At 47.7% G+C, this 12,628-nt stretch overlaps 1 protein-coding gene across 4 annotated transcripts in view; it reads right to left on the reverse strand.

Moving 5' to 3' along the window:
- Positions 1-12,628, reverse strand: part of LMF1 (lipase maturation factor 1) — a 159,838-nt gene that overhangs the window by 51,228 nt on the left and 95,982 nt on the right. The gene's annotated exons all lie outside the window — the stretch shown is intronic.

Genomic DNA, 12,628 nt, shown 5'->3' on the forward strand with positions numbered 1-12,628 from the left:
AACTCACCAGGATTGTTTTAAAACTGTCAGAAAAACAGAGAGGATGAAGAGGCAAGTTTTAACTGAAGGAGACACAACACATCTTTAAATTATTTGTAGCTAAATCAAAACTACAAACAAAACAGGGAAAATATTGTACTAGGCATGGCAATCGAGCGTGCTTCCACTGCCAAATCCCACAACTATTGTAATTCCCCATTAGCGAAGCTGGGACTAATAAACGTGTTGCTTTCCATGGGCTGGAGGCTGCTGTAACCCCTTAGGACAGGAGACCGCATCCTTCCTTCCTCGGACAGCGGCAGCGGATGGAGCAGCCGTGGGGTCACGGAGCGCTGCGGGGTCCCGGCCGCTGTGGGGGTGGGGGTCAGAGCCCCCCCAGCCCGGGGGGACGCGGCCCTGCAGCCACCGCAGCCCCGGTTCCGGTTACCCTGTGCCTGCACGATGGCTCTGGGGCTCCCAGAGCTCTGGGGAAACTCACTGAGACACTTCGTACCGTCAGCACGAGCTGCTGTGAAATGCTTCCACCCTTCCAGAAAGGCAGGTTGCTTTCTTGGCTGCTTTCACTTCTTTTTTTTCTGAAGCGTGATAACCAAAATTGACCTCATTCCTTTATCTTTTTTTCCTAAAGTGCAGTAACCAAAACTGACTTCAGGCAGACTTCTTTGATTGATTTTTTCTCAAATGTGTTAAGCTAAGCTGACCTTGATAAGATAAGAATCCCACAGGTTGCAGTGTTTAGGCCAAGAGGAGCTGCATGAAGGTGGCACTCATGCTCACGCAACCCCATCTCCCTATGTGCTGGGGAGAGCCTGGACACTCCTCTGTGCAAGCAGCACTTGCAGCCTGGGACCAAGAAGAATGGGCAGTATTACACATGCAATCACACACGTAGTTACAGACGAGTTAAATCCCAGTGTGATCACACCGAGTTGTTGCACATTTGATCAGGATTTGCTGCTTTATTTCAAAGTAAAGGCCACTGCCAGCTCTTGACCATGCCACTCGGTGTCCCCAGCTGCATGTGCGCCTGCCCCAGCCTGATGCTGACAAATGGACCAGTGGGGCTGCTCCTTCCCCAGGCCAGCCACAGCCCCTCTGCTGCTGTGGTTTGTCACCCCAGGCATCGTCCCCGTTAGGGACAGAAAGAGAAGCCTCTTCTCTAGCGGGGACAAAAAGCAGCATAAAGTGATCACAGAATGGTTTGAGTTGGAAGGGATCTCTAAAGGCCATCTGGTTCCAATCCCTACACTGAGCAGGGACACTCACAGCTCCATCAGTGTTCAGAGTTCAGCCTGACCGTGGATGTGTGCAAGGATGGGGCACCACCACCTCTCTGGGCACCCTGTGCCACTGCTTCACCACTGGCAGTGTAAACAACTTTCTTCTTGCATCCAATCTCTTCTCCATTAGTTTGAAACCATTTCCCCTTGTCCTATCACAAAAGACCATGCTCAAGAATCTCTCTTCTTTCTTACAGCTCTCTTTTAGGTACTGCACCATTAGTCAGGAACCTTCCTCCCCACTGCAGCAGCTGCTTCTCTACACCTCCAAGGTGAGCAAAAGATGAGGACAGAGGAGCATCTCGTGTGTCCCAGCTCTGAGTGGAACAGCTGCAGGGGGAGGGTGCGGGCGGCGAGCACTGCGTGTGTGTGTTCCTCCCGATGCCTTCCAGATGCTGTGAGCACAGCGTGGGCTTCCCAGGGAGAAAGCCGGCTTTGCTCATTGCTGAGGCTGGAACACAGAGCTGGGAAACTGTGTGAAAGCGAGGGCGATGCTGGGAAAGCTTGCTGCTGGCTGCTGGGGTGCTCGGGGAGACCTGCAAAGCACAAGTGTGCTGAACGCCTCTTGGTGCAACTGTGTCCTCTAACAACACTGTCATAGCCTGGGAGGAGGGAAATGCACTCCATCATCTCTTACCCTGCTCCTTTCACAGAGGATTTTTAGCTTTGCACTTTGGTTCACGGCTGCCCCACGAAGAGCAGCAGTCTAGGAAGCAGCCAGCAACTCTGTGCATGGGGAATGGTGAAATCCTGACACAGAAAAACGCAGCACCAGCTCAGATGCAACTGAACAAACAAGGCCAAGGATGGTGCACGGGGACCTGCTCAGCACAGCCTCCAAGCAGCCACGTTTCTGGGTACTCCTGCACAGCAGAAAGCGTTTTTAAATAAAAAAACGATTAGCAAAAACTGGCTTTATGTGTCAACACAAGGTACAATACAATAAACCTGCCTGCCTCACACCTCTGGCAGCCAGAGAAAAACTGCACTGCAAACGAGTACTGAAACAAGATTGGGGAAAATTAATTCCATAATTCACAGGGCAGATTTGTGACGTGCGACTTCGGCGCGATGTTCGGCAGGGGCTGCTGGCCGTGATAAATGCATGCTGGGTCGCCAGCTATGGCATGTTCTCTGGCTTGTCTCTACCAGGTTTTATGAGGGCTGGTAACAGATTCTAAAAATATGCACAATAAACTGTTTTTTCTCCCTAAGGGGTCCATGGTTTAATTATGTTCTTAGTGAGAACCATTAAAGCGCTAAGTACCTGAAGACTCCTAATTTACTAAACTATACGCTACTAAAACCCAACAGAAGGCCATTATATACCAGAGCAAATGCTCTTCTCTGGGACTGTAAATGCACGTGGGCTCTCCTCTCAGCCTCCCCATTGGCACGGCATTACACAAACTCTGAGAGAGCACTGAGGCTGTGTCAGATGCCCCATTTGAGCTGAGGGAGATCTCCAAGCTGCCCTACACACGTGCATGAAAACAGCCTGTCCTTGAACAACACGCTGCCAGGCCAGGGCTGAGCATGGCATACTGTACCATGAGTGGTAAAGTGCCCATGAGAGCATCGAGTTGGAAAGAGCAAAGCCTTCACTCTTGAGACAAGAAATGAGCACATGAACTGAGCTCCTGCTTTCCTTCCCTTCCCAAGCACTGCAGATCATCTTCTGCAACCTCAGAGGGAGCATCCTAAAGCTCAAGTTCTCTTTCAAAAAACAGTAGCAAGTTACAAAGGAATTAATTTCAAAAAGGTGAACAAAAATCCATTATTCAGTCTGTTTGTATGAAGTAAAATTGGGTTATCTATTGATTTTGACTTCAAATTAAAACAGCTCTAAGGACAGCCTTCCAAACTATCACCCTGGGTGCCTATCATACAAATGTGACTTTGTGAAAACTAAAGCAAGTCATAAATATCCCTATGCACTCTGGACACTATTATTTGTTTGCACTGAAAAGCACTTACTTAACCAAAAAACTCTCAACTGTGAGTGCATTTATCTGCAGAAAAATCTTGAAAAAGGGAAGGAAATAGAACAAGAGCAAACATGAGTAAGTGGTGAGAGCACACAGCTACTCAGCCAAAAGGAGCAGGATGAGCTTGGTGCAGTCTGAGGAGAGGAAGACTTCACTGCAAGCAGAAGGGTGTGAAGAAGAGTGGTACCCTGGAAAACCAGGTGGAGAGGTATGGGTGGATGTTTTCCTGAAGGTCTGCGTAAGGTAGAGACGAACTGCAAAGCACACTTCTTCAGCTTCCCAAAGCACTGAGGCATGAAATCATCTTCTCAGCTTCAAAGGAAAGCTCTCAGTTCTCTTGCACTTTGGACCTAAAAAAAAAAGAGAAAGGATTCTCCGTGGCAGGGTGTAATTTGATCGACGTGATCCAACAGGCTGTTTCTCTGCCAGTCTGTTCTGCTTCAGATCTTGACCCTTCCTCCTTACGCATCTGCAGATCAAAGCTCCTCTTTCCAAAACCTGTGCAGAGATGGCTTCCCAGCCCCGTGCAGGAGAGCAGAAGGCAGCGAGCAGGAAGGAGATAAACCGGGTCGCTCCCAGCTGCTGCTATGTGTGGGAAGATGTGTGTCTGTATTGAAGCCTGAACGTCTCTCGTGATGCACGGTAACCAGCGGCTTCTGCAAAATGCCCTTCTTCATCACGGGGAGCTTACAGAGAGCTGCTGCTTCCCAGTCTGTACGGCTTTGTGGTGGGCGCACTACACGTGCAGCAAGCTTGATTGATGAACAACGGTGGTTTTGCACAAAGATACACATGTAGGCAAGGGCTTAGGAAGGAAATTGAGCAGCAAACTGCTCGGCTTCTTGTGCAAATCCCAACTGTAACTCGTGCTGTGTGTATTTTATACATGCATGCATGCACACAAGTCTCCCCATGCATGCTCCTAGCACGCTTGCATACACAATACTGATCAGATAAAAATAGTCCCTTTCAAACTTTCCAATTGCTGCTGTATCACCCATCAAAATAAAATCACAAGAAAAAGCTAAAAGCCATGTCTCTCTTCAAACACAGACATCCAATGTCTGCGTGGGTCACCAGGGGTCTGCTCTTCAACAGCACAACATCAAAATAACAAAGTTTTGGTAGATCTGTTAAAAAGAAGAGTTACCTACACGCTCTCACTGGGCAGCGCTTCCCTTGTTCAGTCAATAGTAATATTCAGTTCATAGAAAAACACACTGGAATCTGCCTGCTTCAAGACAGCAGCGCAAGCCAAGAAGATGTGTGTTTGACTCGGTGCCAGCACGACCATAAAATGTTGGCAATTTAGTAGAGACATAGTGCCGCGCCACTCTCCCAAAGGACCTAAATAAACTTCAGATGTAGAACATATATTTTTACTTTTTATATATATAAATCTGCTGTTTCATTTTTAACTCCTTTCCCCAGCCTTCCCTCCGTCTAAGGTTTTTCAAAGCTGAAACAGGTCCCTAGATCTCCCGACCGAGAGAAGCTTCAGCAATGAAAAGTTAAAAGCATGAAAAATCAGAGAAATGATTCACGTCTGGGTGTTGGGTTTCTTGGGGAACGATGGCTGCACATGCGGCCACAGATGCCGGAGGGGAAAGGGTTTGGGGAGAAAATTCTGCTGTGCAATTTCATGCCTCTGCGTTATAAAACATCCCGAGGAATTTTTTCATGTTCCCAAAGTTATATTTGCAAAGTCACCAGCGTAGGTGAAACCTTCCTGCCACATCTGTGACATTTAGCTACGAAGCCAAGCTTTGCTCATCATGAGTCAGCCCCAACTTACTGCAAGGAGCAGGGCTGGCTCACAGGGCTGTATTTTACCACGGGTACACCTAAAAGCACAGTCTGAATTCCAGCAAGTTGGGTGGGGGCAGAAGGATCTATAGCAGCACTGTTTGCTTTTCCAGACTGCACCCTACCTCCTGGTCAGAGCTATCCTCCAGTAATACAGACCACATTTCCATGCCCCACAGCATACCTGTTTATTGACACTGTTCCTACATCGCATGCCTCCGAGCTGCTTGCTGTATATAGAGTTAATTGTGGATGTATTACAGATTCACCTATTTATTCTGTACATTCTTGGAGGGATCCAGAGCTAAAATTACACAAGGAACTGCTGAACTGTTCAGGCTATTTATTTGTTCAAAATCCCTTTAAAATAATTAGTGGGGCCAGGAACAGACATCTTGGCTCTGGTGGGGCCAGCAGAAGCTGGTGCTACCAACCATGGGTCATCACTGCCTCCCAACTTTGGGGGAAAATCCTGCTTATGGGCAGCACCACATGGGTCATGCTAGGCTTGGGATGGACCAGACTGGAGGGCATGCCTGGAAGAAACAGCAGCTGAGGGCAATTAATGCTTATCAAGAAGCTCCCATCTCATCAGGGCTGGGACAAGGGGCTGCATTTCTCTAGGTCCCACCTCTCACTGGCAGGGATGCACACCAGCACCCCATTCTCCCCCAGCTTGGGCACAGAGCTGCTATCAAATGGGGTTTTCCTGGCATCTCCTGCCCCAGGATGTCTCTTCCAACCTAAGCCATTTTATGATTCCCAACACAGCCCCAGCAACTCTTTCTGACGGAGCTCGTGTTCCCATGGATCACCAGGCAGGTCACTCACCAATATTTTAAATTGCCATTTAAGAGCATATTGCAAATGTGATCCTTTAATTGGTCACTGTTATGGCTCTCTATTAGAGAAGACAAGTTTTTCCACACAAGGTAAGCCTTTGCGAAAGCACTGAAAATGTTTAAAAACAACCCAGTCCTGATATATTTATTATATATTTATCTATATATAAATAATTTCATGAAAAGGAACGTACTGAGTGGAAACTCCATTTAAAATGTGATCCCAGATGGTGGCAAAGCTCTAAAATTGCAAGGCAACATGTAAAGAAAGATTAACGACCTCAAACAGGCACAAATTTATGAGGTGAAAGCCCCTGTAATCCTAGAGAAAAATGATACCAAACGTTAGACTAGACAGCTAGAAAATACCTCTGCTTAGTTCATGTGGCCTCTGCCATTTTACATTTTCTTTTAATATACCTTACTTTGGGGTTCATTTAGTCTTTCCTCCTGTAGGACTGAGGATTGCTTTGGTGCATGAGCATGCCAATGGATTTACCAGCTCCCATCACATACTCTGTTATTAGCAACTGGTAAATCAGACGGGGGGCAGCAGCTATCCTGTGCCACAGCTTCTCAAACAGGCCATGTCCTGCCATGCAATCAGCAGCCAAAAAGAGAACAGGGAGCCACACGTCAAGCTTTGTCATCACTGTGAGACCCAACACTCCACCATCCAGTAGGGAGGAAGACAGTGCTTAATATTTCCAACACTAAGGTTCACACATTTCCTTATTTTCCCGAGAACAAAAGGAAAGGATGCCGACACTTCATCCTGAGGAGTGCGGGTCACTCTAGAGATCAGTATCTTCCATGCCATTAACTCTAGGTGGGGCACTGTGGGTCCCACAGCCCATTTCCATGAGATATCTGGCACCTTAAAGATCTCCAGAATCAATGAGGTACCACTAGCATAGACAAACAGCCCAGTGTACTTCAAAGGCGCAGGAGATACAAAGTCCCACAAGGAGACCTTGAAGCTGGATGAGCTTCCCTTGTCCCATGTCACGCTTCCATCACCGGGCGGCGTATCTAGAGAAGACAATTCTGTCCAGTTCCACCTAGACTTGAGTGATGGCTGACAAAGCTTCACTACAACATTCATCTGTGAGATTTTTCAATGAACTACTATTTTCTGACCTTTCAGTAAAGAGTTCCTGGCACTCTCTCTGTCACAAGACAGCCATGGAATGATATCAAAATTAGCATGGTTTCAAAACACTTTGCAAGTGGTGTCCTGAGGCCAAACGATAGAGCCTCTGAACTGTCAGGGGTCAGGAAAGCGTTTAAGATTCAATTTGAGTTTAAGTATTAAGATACAGATCACAGACTGCCTTAAACATCTGAAGGTGAACCTAATCACAGAAGATGGTCAGAAGAGGAGGAAGAGGAAGAAAACCTGTCTGCCACATGAAAATACAATGACAAGCTTGCATTGAATTAGGACAAAGCATAGCACAGATTTCAGCCTGCTCTCCCTGCAGAAGGCTTACAGGCAAATTGTCTTTCAGGTCTCTGCACAAATCTGCTATGCCAAGTACAAGTGCAGTAAGGGGATACAGTGCTAAGGGGCACAATCCCCTGCTCTACCACCCTGCCAACACTGGGATACCTGCAGGCACTGGGGCAGTTGCTCAGTTAAGTTTTGTCTTTCTGCCCTCATCAGAAGCTGCCAGATCCTGCACCTCCTGCAGCCACAAAGCCCAGTGGTCTCCTGCAACTTGCTTTTGGACGGTTTTCCTGAGATTCCAATTGGGCTGTAAAACCAGCTCTTTGCAGCAGCTGTCCCATCAGCTGCAGCCATTGCTGTTGCAGTCCCATCTCTGCCAGCAACGCAGGCTCCAGGCCTGGCTCTCACCTGGCTACAGAGCAGGAACAGCCCCAAAGAAGGATGCACAGCCTCCTGCTAGAACACAAAGAAAGGCAGGATGTGCAGAAGGAACCTTTGAGTGGCTCTGCCATGACATCTGATGGTCTCATGGAGGCTCCGTCTACGGGACATCAGCGTTGCGGAGGCTGGAGGCTCCCCAGCCCTCCAAGCCATTGCCTGGGGAGGAAATGCCAGGTTCAATTCCTCTGGAAAGGCAGCTGTTTCTGTGGGTATCCAGCCTCCAACATGGTCATTTTTCAAGCAGCTCACAGCTATGAGCGATCTGCTTCTCCATATGCGGTGCCCCACACTGCGAACCATTGCCAACCCAGGCAGTGCCCATTTTCCATCCACGCACTGAGACCCACACTGTACACAGAAGTCCATTCTCTCCCTTTGGGGATGTGCTTTAAAGGACAAATCTGCAGCATTAGAGAGGGTGGAAGAACTTTCCTACGCTATGCCTGCTCACGAGACCCAGGCAATGTGGGGTTTAATCCCCCACTCACTACCCCAATGCACAGTGCTGCTCCGCTGTGCTGAGGCTGCTTTCATGAAGGCCTTCATTACTTCACCTTTTTCCTTTTTATAAGTCCACTGCTAAAACCAGAATCGTATCTCCTTCAGTGGGCTTTTTTTGGGTGCATGCTCATAAATATGATGTTCAGCACCAGGCCAAGGAACACATAGGCAAAATCAGAGGGCGGCAAACACCAGCAAAGCCACGGCTCGTGCCTGTGTTTGGATTAGGCAGTTTGGCAGCCCGGACATTTACAGGGTGTTTTTTTTTCTTTCACGCAAGAGAGTTACAACTAGAGACAAACAGTGGGATCTTTCATGAAATGTGTTCACAAAGGGTAAATTGTGCCATTAGGAACTCGCTACCTGGATGGTCATTTGAATTCTCCGAACTGGAACACCACGTTGCTGCACGCCAAATCAAACTGAAGGGGAAGGAGGGGAAACTCAGAGTCACAGGCTGTCTGGTTTAACTTTCCAACTATGAGAGAGGGAGAGCTGAACATCATCTGCCTCAAATAAGTGTGTTTAAAACAGCCCTCTGGTTTGAGCAGTCACTGTTACAAGTGAAAGATCCAAGGAGCAAGAGGGGCTGAGGGTTGTGTGAAAGGGGTCCTGGTAGGGGTTGTCTCTGTGAGTCACCCGAGCATTGCTGAGAAGACTTCAATTCACGTCACAAAAAGAGGGAGAAAATCACAGAATTGAACTGTTGCATTAAAACAAAACCAAAATCACTAACTCTCAAGAGATTTCAGATAAAAAGTAGACTGGAAATCACCTTAGGGACTTGGGCTGAAGATATAACTCTTCTGTTCTATGGTGGTGACTGGCAATCACCCTGACCAGATGTTTTTGCAAGGCTGGAAAGGGTGATCAGCTCCCATCTTCATGGATGCATACAAAAAAAACTGCCACTTTCTGCACTTAAAATGGTGCTTCCATTACAAAAAAAAGAAACTGGCTCTTCACTGCACTAGAGATGTTCAAAAACGGATGGCTATCGCCAAGGAAATGCATGTTTCGCCTAACAGTCCCATCACAAAATCATTAAATAACCTGGGGCAAGTCTGCTGGGGTGGAATTTCTTGCAATTACATCAGTGAAGTCTGCTCTGCTTATTGCATAAGTGAACACCAAAAGGCAAGCAAGAAACCAGATTAATATATTATCTTCTCTTTAGAATCTAGTCATGAAAGACAAGATGAAAATAAAGGAGGCTGAGACTTCGGAAACCCCAGGTACGGAGCCATGGAGAAGGACACCCAAGTACATCCCTGCGCAGAAAGAAGACACCTCTGCTTCTGCAGACCTCACCCCACTGCTTTAGACATAAAAACAGACATTTCTAATACATCTTCCATACATTTGTCATATATTCTTCCATCCCATTTTTCAGCAGTAAAGCCTGACAACTCTGCCACATTGCTTTCCAATGCACTGACAGACCTTGCACGGTTACAGTGAAGATTTCATATATTGTTTTTAACATGCGGTTTATCTTATTTCCATTTTCCTCTAGAAACAGCATTAACATAAACACCAGGATAACTCTGCCCATTTTTGTCCACGGTATTTCAAAAACTTAACTCTTTCTGTGGGGCTGAAGGAGTACAGCTCGTGAATATGCTGTAAACAGGTCAGGGAATAAAAGTAATCCCTTTGCTTCCTGGGGAAAAAAAAAATCTGCCAAAGTCTGTGTCTGGAAAACAGAAAGTGTCACCTTCAGCATTAGCAACTCTTCCCTGTGTTAACAGCAAAACAGGAAAAACAGGTAGCTGTTCCGAGGATGCAGCCAAAAGCTCAGCAAAACCTACCTCTGTTTGAAGATTTCTCCCTAGTAACAAAGGATGTAGGCCGAAAGAATTTAGGACAAACAAAATAATTTACAAGAAAACCCTTTGCCACAAGGAGCTGATGTACAAACTCCTGAAAGATGTGAATGAATCCAGCCGCCAGTTCTGCTCTTTTGGCAATGGACTGCACCTCTGCAGCCATTGAAGTATTGCATCTTCTTCCTTGGAAACAACACGTTGGGTTTTTTTTTCAGAAGGTTAAAGTAGTGACTTCTTGCAAAGGCAAGAAATTGATAGAAAACAATACTGCTAAAGCCAGGAAAGAGGCTGAAACATCTTCGACCATTTGGACAGAAAACTGTGACTGTTCTGTTTGTTAACACACAGCCTGATCAAGGTCTTCCTTGGTTAAAAATAATAACCACACGTGTTTTAGGCACCATTTAGGAATGGAAAGTTCTACAGCACGTTCTCAACAACTGCAGTGGTTCCCCTTCGGGCACAGAGTGCAGCACCGCTGCCGGAACAGTCGGACCCTTTAGCCTGGAGCTCCGTGAAGCACTGCCCTTGTGCAATCGCCCCGCTTGTTTTGTAAGTGTGCCTTGTTTCTATGCCTTCCTACAAGAAAAGTAAATAAATTCTGCAGACAAATAAATTCCACCCAATAAATGTGTCGTCCGGCCGTCCCCATGGACGTAATAATGCCCTCACACTTGTCCTGCGTTGGAGGGAGTACAAGTCATGGTTATAAATAAGAACACGGTCCTAGGCCAAGTGCCTCATTTCTCATAAAGCCTTTTACCTCCTTTCCTAACGAGCGCAAACCCAGCACGAGCTCAGGGTCTGTGTGACAGCAGGCCAGCAGCGGCACTGCTCCCTGAAGAGCCATGCCCAGGCATGGAGCAGAGCGAGCTGCCGGCTCACCGAGGGCCATTTTTAGGCTGCCCTCTCTCCACGCGTCAACCAGGCTGTCCCTGGCTGTGGCCGGGCCCTGCTGGCTCTGCAGGGCTGGCTCCACACGCTGGCACACACCCCGAGCCCCTGAGGGCGGCACAGGCTGCACTGAGGCCGAGGGAGCGTTTGTCTGCTGAAGTTAGGTTCTCGCCGGGTATTTAATATTCCCCGTCATGCAGGCCTGTTTCTCCTTGAGTCTGCCTGTCAGTTAAGCCCGGGGATGTTTATTTTAACGGCCACTTGTGGTCAAGGCTGGTGCCAGTTGTACGGCATCGGTTACGCAGATTTAACACTGGGGACTCAGCCCCCGGGTCCCAGAGCACGTTAGGCAGCCAGGGCTGCCCCGTCCTAATGTAAAACAACTGAACTCTTCCAGCAGCCCCGGTTGGGCTTTAACCCTTGCAAGGGAGAGCCCTGCTGCCTCCTCAGCGCTGTCCCAGTTGCAGCCCTAGGATTTTGGGCCCCCCACTGACATCTTGCTGGCAGCAAGGAGTCTCATGGGGAGTGACGATCTCAAAGCTGCAAGGAGGAATGGAAAATGCCTTCAGCTGCTGAAGGATGCAGCTTCTACTGGTGGGAAGGGGGAGGGTTCCATTGCTTTTGTGGGTTATCTTTGCCTCAGAGGCACAGAACGACTGGGAGCAGTGCCCGTGGTGAGCACAGGGTGCTCAGTGCTGTGAAACTGACGCATCCCCTGCCCCAGCAAACCAGCAGCACAAAGCTATCGCCATTCCCATCCCAAAGACAGGAGCTGGTTGCTACTGCAGGGCAGCATTCCTAAAACCCAGCCCAGCACACACTGCAGCACTGCAGCGCTGGTTCTCCAGTAGCTGAGTGCATTCTCTGCTTGTGCCTACACACGCGCTGGGAGGATGCTAAAATGTTAAATAAACCGTGGCCTGCAGCAAAATTATGCATCATTTTTGATTGTCTGGACTGTTTCCAAGATGCTAATCAGTCCCAGATTAAGTCATCAACCAAACTGATGAGCAATCACATTCTGTCAGTACAGCTGGACATCATTACTCGGGAGCTGATCTTTCAGCAGAGATGGACGATGGCTTTTTTCCATTGATCAAACAGCACAAGGGAAGCAAAGGATGGCAGAGGGCCTGAGCTGAGTGGCCGTGGTCCCTCCATGCCAGCAGCTCTCTGCTCAATGTGTGTTCCCAAAATTTGCCTCTTACCAGCCGGCTGCTGCCCTGTGCTGGCTTGTGCCACCACTTGGGTACACAACCAGCTCCACACAAGTGGATCTAAAATTAAGCACGTGTTGCAGCGTTTTGCTGAATTACTTACTGCACATGTCAAGAGGCAAATATGGAAGAACATCAGCGCATATGAGTGCTTTAATCTGATGATCACAGATACCATTAATAGCTGCGTGGGACAATAACAAATAGAAACACACTAATGGTGAAGTGCAGTGAAAATCCACCATGTTTCTCAGTATCACAATGTTCAAATCCCACGTTCTTTTGTTGAGAACTTGTTAATGGACAATTGTAATTGTTATGCACAGTGCAATCCCACTGATTTTGCAGAATAGTGAGTTTGGAGTTAAAACCTGCCTAGA

This window comes from Tympanuchus pallidicinctus, unplaced genomic scaffold (genome assembly GCF_026119805.1).
Source record: "Tympanuchus pallidicinctus isolate F22 unplaced genomic scaffold, pur_lepc_1.0 scaffold18, whole genome shotgun sequence".
Classification (NCBI taxonomy): domain Eukaryota; kingdom Metazoa; phylum Chordata; class Aves; order Galliformes; family Phasianidae; genus Tympanuchus; species Tympanuchus pallidicinctus.